Source organism: Sceloporus occidentalis, unplaced genomic scaffold, assembly GCF_023333645.1.
Source record: "Sceloporus occidentalis isolate IW3139 unplaced genomic scaffold, rSceOcc1.0.p SCAF_3, whole genome shotgun sequence".
Lineage (NCBI taxonomy): Eukaryota > Metazoa > Chordata > Lepidosauria > Squamata > Phrynosomatidae > Sceloporus > Sceloporus occidentalis.
Genome location: NW_028316983.1, coordinates 160,703,604 through 160,712,311, shown reverse-complemented (window position 1 = coordinate 160,712,311; position 8,708 = coordinate 160,703,604).

Sequence of the window (8,708 nt, the reverse complement as noted above, 5' to 3'; positions counted from 1 at the left end):
CTGTGCTTGGTCAATAGCAGCTACTCAGGATTCTGAGTAACCCCATAATTTGTCAAAATAAATGTAACCCTCAGACTCTGCATTCTTCATTTGGCCTGTAAGTGTATTGCTTGGTCTGTTAAAAAAAGAGTGACCAAGTCTTTAGCAAGTCAGATCTAGAGAAGCCACACTCAAAGCAAGGACAAGTATAGGTGAGGATGATGGGAGCTCTTAGTTTGAGAACAACAATCATAGGGCCACCTGTCTTTCCCTATTCCCACCACCACTCATCTTTCACACATCCTCAGTAGGCTGAAGGGACCATTTATTTTTGCCAGCTTCCGATAGTTCCCTTAACAAGATGTCTACTCATCACCTGCTATCTCTGCCAATTTTAAATCCCTTCCTCCAGCAGACACATTCAGCCAAGAAGTAAAGAGATGCTTTGTGGTTAAAAGACAGCATCTTTGTCAGGGTAGTTATCAGTAAAAAAAGGAATCTGTGCAAAAGCTGTACCATATTTCCTTGAGAAAAAAAGGGGACATTGGGATAGCAAAAATGGGAAAGGGTTATGTAATGTTCCGCATTTGTGAAAAAGTAGGATGATAAAAAAAAGTTTTATTACCTGAGCTAACAATTATTCTTCAGTGACAGAACTCATACAAAAATTTAAGTGGACATAGAGGGGGACTGTATTTCACTATGATGGTGCCATGAATATTTCTCTGAGGCAGCAAATTTTGGGTTTTCGACATCCTATTATAAAACTTCTCATACTCCATCCAGATTACCACACTACACTCTTTTAGCGCTGCTATTCCATTTTAACTGCTCTGCTTCATGTTGGGATTTGCAGTTTAAGGAGGAGCATTTAGAATTCTCAGCCAGAAAGCTCTTAGGCCTCACTGAACTACAAATCTCAGTATGCAACAGGAGGCAGCCAGAGCAGGAAAAGTGGAATAGCAGCACTATAAGAGTGTAGTGCGGTAATGTGGCATGACACAATTGTGTGTGTGTGTGTGGGGGGGGGTTGACAACTACAATTTCAAACAGTGATCTTCAAACCATTTTTGCAACATAACTGCATTTTTCTTGAAAATGGGACAAAACTGATATTTATATGAAAACAACAGGATGGTCTGGAAATATGAAAAAATGGTACTGTCCCATTTAAAATGGTACATATGGTCAGCCTTCTGTACTGAGATTTTGGGGCAGGCAAGAGGAGCTTAATGGTTGTGGCATCCCCCCCCCCCCCGGTGCCCCAAAGATTCTCCTTTAGAGTTGGATCCCCAGTTTACAGAAAACTCTTATCTCATCTTAATGTCCCATTTTCATTTTATTTCTGGGCTCTTGATATTTCTCATAAGAGTCTCCTACATTATGGCCAGCACGTGCGGTCTTTTGTGTTTTATGTTCTTTTTATCATTTTCTTCGTAGCAACACCAGCTGCTTTGCTGTCTTTGGATGCCAGATGAATCTCCCAAAAAAGAAAAAGAGTCAGATTTGTAGAAGCCACAGCGACTGTTGCTTCATAGTTACAGAGCTTGAAATGGAATATCTGGTGGAATCAAATCTCTCGCTGACTGTATTGCCTCTCTTCCTTGGGGAGCACTACAAACAGTGACAGCTGGAGAGCTCTGCAGGGCTCACTGACAGGGTTTTCTGGGCCTGAAGGTATATGACTTGCCCAAAGTCACCCAGAGGGTTTCCATGTCTGAGTGGGGATTGGAACCCTGGTCTCCAGAATCATTGTTCAATGTTCAAACCATTACATCACACTGGCTCTTATTGTTTTTATACTGAGATGGAAGAAACCTCATTTTATCTTTTCTTCAAAAAAACTAACAACAACAACAACAACAACAACAACAAGCAACTTAATCTATTACCTAGAGCATACATACAAAGCAATTGGGCAGAGCCATGCTTTATAAATGTTACCATCCAAGAAAATATGTATTTCAAAGGAATTACCACTCTTCCTTTGATCACTTGTTTGAGCTGTTTGCCAAATGTAAATGAGTATTCCTTTCCAACACATTTGCCCTTTCTTGTATTTTGACAACCCACCAAGAGCTTTGCAGCAGGAAACTTCTTCATGCATCTTTCAGAGAATCTAAGGGGTGAAACAGACACTGCCCCAAAGGGACGGCTTGGAGCCACTCCTGAGAGAGCCCGGTTGGAGCCACAGCAACTACATGCTGCAATCCCAGTCCAGCTTTTTGGTGGCCCAAAAAGCAGCAGCAAAATGCTGCTCCTTTCTCAACCAGCAAAAACCTGGCTTTTTCCTCCCCGCTGCAGGTTTATGGCACTTACATCTCCCATTATCTCCCCATCCCAGTCCCATCAGATGTACCTGGTTTGCTATAGGTCCAAATCCATTGATAATCTTTTTTTTAAAAAAGGCAGAAATACAATAATCAGAAATTGTCTTTCACTGAATACCTGTTTTAAAAATCTATACAGCTCCCCCCCTAACCACTCGACACATTAGGGTTTGCCTGGAAATGAATCCTACAGCTGTCAAAACACTTTCCGCACTTCTCTATGATCTGTGACAGGTCTTTGTTCCTACAGAGTTGAAATCTATCAGCCTTATGTTTGGGAGAGGGAGTGGGTGCTAGGTGCTGAATGATGCATTAAATCCCAGTCCCTTGCCAGAATTAAATCCCACACTAACATCAGTCAGATTTAAAGACTAGGGTCATTTTAGGGAAAGCTGCCATTACATGTTGGCTAAAAAGATTAGGCTTTACTGGAGCGATACATTCCCTGATCTGAACAAAGATCAGCAATGGGAAAATGGACCACAGTACCCTTTCGCTGAAAGTGGGAAGGCCACATATACATCTTAGCTAATTTACAGGAGCAATAATTTCTGGTTGTTAAATATTTAACAATAGTAATAAGAAGATGTAAAAAGCTCCTACCCCCCTCACTGCTGAAAGAAAACCAGATTTTGTAGGGAAATGGCTGTATCTGTAACTGCAGCTGTAGAGCAGAAAACAAATTCCCTGAGCGGAGCTTGCACTCAGGCACTGTATTCCTTGATCCTAAATAGACCTCTGCTTCTGGAGCAGCACACTGTGGCTACTGCCACACTACAGAATCAATGCAGTTTGACACGACTTTAATTGTGATGGCTCCATCCAATGGAAACCTGGGATTTATGGTTTGTTGTGGCGGGAGGGCTCTCTGACAGAGAAGGCTAAATAGCTCACAAGACTATGGGGGTGTTCTCACTTGCTTATACTCCGTGTTACAAATCGAATCCAAGGTACATCGTTCCTATTAGAAACCAAATTCAATCTAGAACAGTTCTAGAGCAACCTGCAATCGTCCCCACTAGAAATCGAATCGTAGAGCGGTTTATAAATTTGATTCATGTTTTCGTCATTTAACGCGGGTTAAAAAAATAGAAGGGTCTAACCTACATTTTCCCCTTGAATCGGGATAGGAACCGGAGCATTTAAATAGGAACAACAGCCTTTGAAATCGGGTTAGCTGGATGGGAGGAGCAGAGTGCGATGGGGCTGGCCTTGGGGGAGTTGCCCTTTCTGTCCCCATCCGTCTGGCTGTCGCCATTTTTGCTTCCCTCACCCCTTTGTCCGCTGTGGTCTTTCAATAAGAGATAAGGATTATTTTTATTTTTTATTTTAATGGTTTACAGGCGCTTAATCTCTTCAGCGCTTTAAGCGCCTGAAGTCCCGGCTGCTCAAGCGCCTGCATCTGCCAAAGGACTACAAGGCTTCCCCCGGTGGATTGCAACCTCCCCTCTGTGTGGGGAGAGCCCATTTCTAACGGAGGAGAGGCAGGAAGGGAAGCCTCCTCTCGAAGAGGCATTCCCTGCCCGCTTGGGCACTGATCTCGCCCAGGCAGGGAAGGGAAGGCTCCTCGCGAGGAGGCATCTGATCTCGCCCAGGCAGGGAAGGGAAGCCTCCTCGCAAGGAGGCATCTGATCTCGCCCAGGCAGAGAAGGGCTCTGATCAATGGGGGGGGGGGCGGGGAATAGAGCCTTTCTCCCTCTCTTTCTCAAATGGAATCTGCCTTCTCCTCCAATCCTGGAAAGAAAATCTTTGGGAAGAGTGCTCCCTCCCTGCTTTTCCAGCAGCCTCCTTCATTGATCTCTGTGCTCTCTGAAGGGATTCTCCCTGGCTGTCTTGGGAGACATGAAGAGGGGATGCTGTCCTGCAAAACCCATGCCCATAGTTTCTCTGGAAACAGCTTGGGCTCCCCAAATTTGCTTTGCCAGAAGCCTCTTCCATTGATCTCTGGGCTTTCTGAAGGGATTCTCCCTGGCTGTCTTGGGAGACATGAAGAGGGGATGCTGTCCTGCAAAACCCATCCCCATAGTTTCTCTGGAAACAGCTTGGGCTCCCCAAATTCGCTTTGCCAGCAGCCTCCTTCATTGATCTCTGGGCTCTCTGAAGGGATTTCTCCCTGGCTGTCTTGGGAGACATCAAGAGAGGATGCTGTCCTGCAAAACCCATCCCCATAGTTTCTCGGGAAACAGCTTGGGCTCCCCAAATTCGCTTTGCCAAAAGCCTCCTCCAGCCTGGAGTCTTTCTTCCAAGGCAGCAAAAGTGCTTTGGGCAGTTTTCTCTCCCTCAACCACCCTTCCCCACAAATAATTGCAGGACTCATAGGTACTTTAAGCGCCTCCTCATTGGTTCTTCTATAACAAACCGCGAAATTTAAAAGTGACGTTATGATGACGTTGCTTTGATTGACAGCCCCAAAATGGTGAGTGGGAATGAAATAAGGCTAAAACCGATTTATATATACACCGTTTTATTTGAATAGGAACGAAAGCGGATCACTTAAAGCGAATCAATTGGTAAATGAGAACGAAGGAAAAAAAAGCAATTCGGAACACGGGATAAGACCAGGGTTATTTTGAATCGATTTAACTGATACCGGTGTATTTTAAAGCGTTGTAAATTGCAAGTGGGAACAGGCTCTATAAATCCTAGAATTCTTCAGTATTGCACCATCACAGTTAAAGCACTGCAAACTGCATTAATCCTGCAGTGTCGACACAGGCTGCACCAGGTTTTGATGAGCCTCAGGGTTCTAGTAAAAAATGAAATAGTTCTGAGCAAGCTTAAAATATTTCCCCCACTTATCCTGCTATATGATGTCCTGGGCTAATGCTACTCTCACCCTAATTTCATTTTTTTAAAATATAGCAGTTACTTGCTGGGTATTATACAGTGGGCCCATGGTATCCACTGGGGATTGGTGCCAGGATACCCATCGATATCAAAATCTGTGGATGTTCAAGTCTCGTTATATACAATGGTGTAGTAAAATGGTGTCCCTTATTTTTTAAAATAGAAAAATCAAGGTTTGCTTTTTGGCATTTATATTTCTATATATATAATATTTTCAAGCTGTGGGTGCTTGAATCTGTGGCTAAAGTATCTGTGGATATGGAGGGCTAACTGTAAATTACAGTTTTGATCATATTAACTGCAATTCCAGGTCCCCTTATCAACTAGAATTTGGGATCAGCCATATCCCTGTTTGCCATCACTGTGCTAACTGAGAATCAGCCACAGCAGATTAAATTTATTTAAAGATTTTGTACAAATGGACTTCTGCATTTGTTTTTGTACAAATTGCCAATGCTTAGAAATGTCCAGTATTGCAGGTTCTTATAGCAAGGTTATCAAGTTCTTGTCCTATACAACAACATCCAAAATCCACAGAATAGTAATACCTTTATTAGAACAACTAAAATGTACGAAATACATGTTGCAAGCTTTTGAAGTTTTATTAGCTTCTTCATCAGGCAAAGATATCAAAAACCGTACAGGAGAAAGAAAAATATGATGATGTTAGAATCTTGTGTTGTAAATGCTTATTGTGACCTTCACAAAATTGACAGTAAAAATATTATGTTTGTTATTTTACTTAGAACCTAAGGATTCATTCCAGAATTCTGTAACCAACAATATCTTGAGCACAACATATATCACACCTCTGGTTTACGCTAACTGGCAACTGTCCTCCAGAATTTCAGATAGGAGCCTTTCCCAGCTTTTCTGAAGATATCAGTAACTGCACCTGGGACCTTTTGTATACACACAGCACGTGTGTTACATACTGATGTTTGCTCTATCTCTAAATACAAGAATACTACTGGCCAGTTTAACAAAATGATTGTAAGGTTTCCTTGAATAATAAACATGTAACTGAGCAGTGAAGGAAACTGCTATATAAAAATGATCATTTTCACACAATAACACTTTGAAAAAGGGATTCAGAATGTATGACCTTCCCATTGTTCTTTGACTGCATTTCCCAGCATTTCTCATCACTCTTTATGCTGGCTAGGGTTGATAGGAATTGCAATTCATTAACATCTAGACTGAGGTTTGCACATTTTATACACCTGTTCCCTCCCCCCTTTTTTAAATAGCTGCATTTATTAAAATGCATATCTCACCTCTGATTTACACTAACAGGCAGCAGTTCTCCAGAATTTCAGATAGGACCTTTCCCATCTCTACTCAAAAGACAAAATAGTTTTCCTGCTGGGAAGTCTAAGTGGTGAAAATAGCCGCAGAGATTGTTTTTCTATTTGTGTGCATGTGTGTAGCTACTAATATTCTCTGAGGACAAAAAAGGTACTGATTATTATCCATTTCATGCTAAAACTTTATTTCCATAGTTAATTTTTTTAACCTTTCCTCTAAAAGATTCACTTCTTTCCTAAGAGTCCTGTTTCATTATAATTTTACCTTCCCAAATATTTTATAAAACAAAATCTTATGCATTAATAATTTGTGTCGCATGTCATTTCCCCATTGTTTTAAAGATGGCTCTTCTTCCCACCTCTGATTTAAAACAAACCAGAATATTGCAGGGTGGAGCTTCACTTCACTTCAAATCACTGAGCAGAAGTAGGAACTTCTGATGTAGTCAGTCCCAGAAAACCTTGCAAAGTGAAGTGCTTGGAAAATAAAGTTAAACGATAATAGAGCAAAAGATCACTAATCAAGGTAGGTGCAAATCAGAAAATTTATGTCCAGATTTTTTTCTTGCTCTGCTACTAAACAGTGATATTAAAAGAGTAATAATGTATTTGCCTAGTTCTGAAATACCTTCTTCGGTGATGAGTTGCAGTTGGTTTTATGATTTGTGAGTTAATTCTTGTAAAATACTTTTGAAGGCGAGAACAGCAGCCTACAGAAAGCAATGAAATGTGTTATTGCCCTATGGATGTTTCTGCAGAATTAGAGTGAAACTCCTTCTATTTTGTTCCCTGCAGTATGGAAAATGACTGTGTTTAAGATTAAAGAAAGCTTTCTGTTAGTAAGATATACCAGGATGGTCTATTTAATTATATCCGAAAACCTGAAAATTCTTCAGGAGCCATTGAGACCTAATTTTCTGTTGGTGTAATTTTTAAAATTAAAATGTAAGGATCCCCTAGGTCATTCAGTGGTCTTTAGTCTGTTTATTGTAAAATTAATCCAGGACAATCCATGTGCAATTCTGGGCTGGCACGTTGCAACACGATGTTCCGAAGTTTGGAATCCTTATTGCGATTATCATTAAGTTGAAACCAATTCCATCAGTCTTAACTGCTGTAATGCAATATAAATGAAGATTGGATTATGCAGGTCTTAAAAGGCTAAAAATGTTCCTTTTGATGAGAAGCAGGTATATCCTGTGTTGTAACTTGCAGCCATTTTTTCCACTCAGGAATCAAATGTGGCTGTATATTCAGTTCTTCAAAATGGAGGATGACTTTGTTCCTTCTGAAGGAACCTTCCACATTCTCTGGCAAGATCATATTATACGATTATAATATACACAGTGCATTCTAGAGAAGAATAGATGTGCAACTTTTATACCATGTTTGCTATTGGCCAATTTATAATTGTATTAATCTTTCAAGATTCTTAATCCTGTTTTGGGAACGTTTAGCAGTTTCTGGTGTATATACAGCCAAATATCTCACACACACACACAGCATTTCAATAGGCTGGTTTAATATTACTGTCATATCACTCAGTATTTTTCAGGAAAAAATATTTTGTTAATTTTAGACTGAGAAAGTTGTTCTTTGTTTGAGCAGTAAGGAAGTAGCAGAGCTTGGAAAGTTACAATGGAAAAATAATTGGTTATGTAAGTTGATACTAATGAAGTAGTCATTACCATGTTTTGTTTTGGACACCTCGTAGTGTTGCTTTTTTTCCAGTATTCATTAAAACAAACACACACTAGGACTGATAAAAGGATGGTATAGACAATTTCTTGAAATTCTGTTCTATTTCTTGAAATTCTATGAAATTCATGGGGTTGGATTAAATCAACCGGTGACAAGACGTCTCATACATGCTCACACATGTAAAGTGTTACTGCCAAGCTTGGCCAAGTTCTTTAAAACTTTGGCAAACTCTGACAAATTATTCATCTTCTATTTAGCCACCACATTCTGTTCTTCCTCCAACTAGTTTTTGCCCCTTCTCCTAAGCAATCAGCGTTCTATCCCGGCAGGGTATGGCCAGACCTCACTGAGCTTCCTTCCTTCCTTCCTTCCTTAGAATGTCTTTTCTTTTTCTATTCTTTTCTTTCCATTTGCAAACTTCAGGATTACTCCCAGTCTTCCAATACTTTCTCAATGTGCAAACAAAAGGCTGTAAGAACATGCAAACAATCATATTAAAAACAGCCAATTTCCACTTTCTATGTATGGTTGTGAAAGCTTGGCA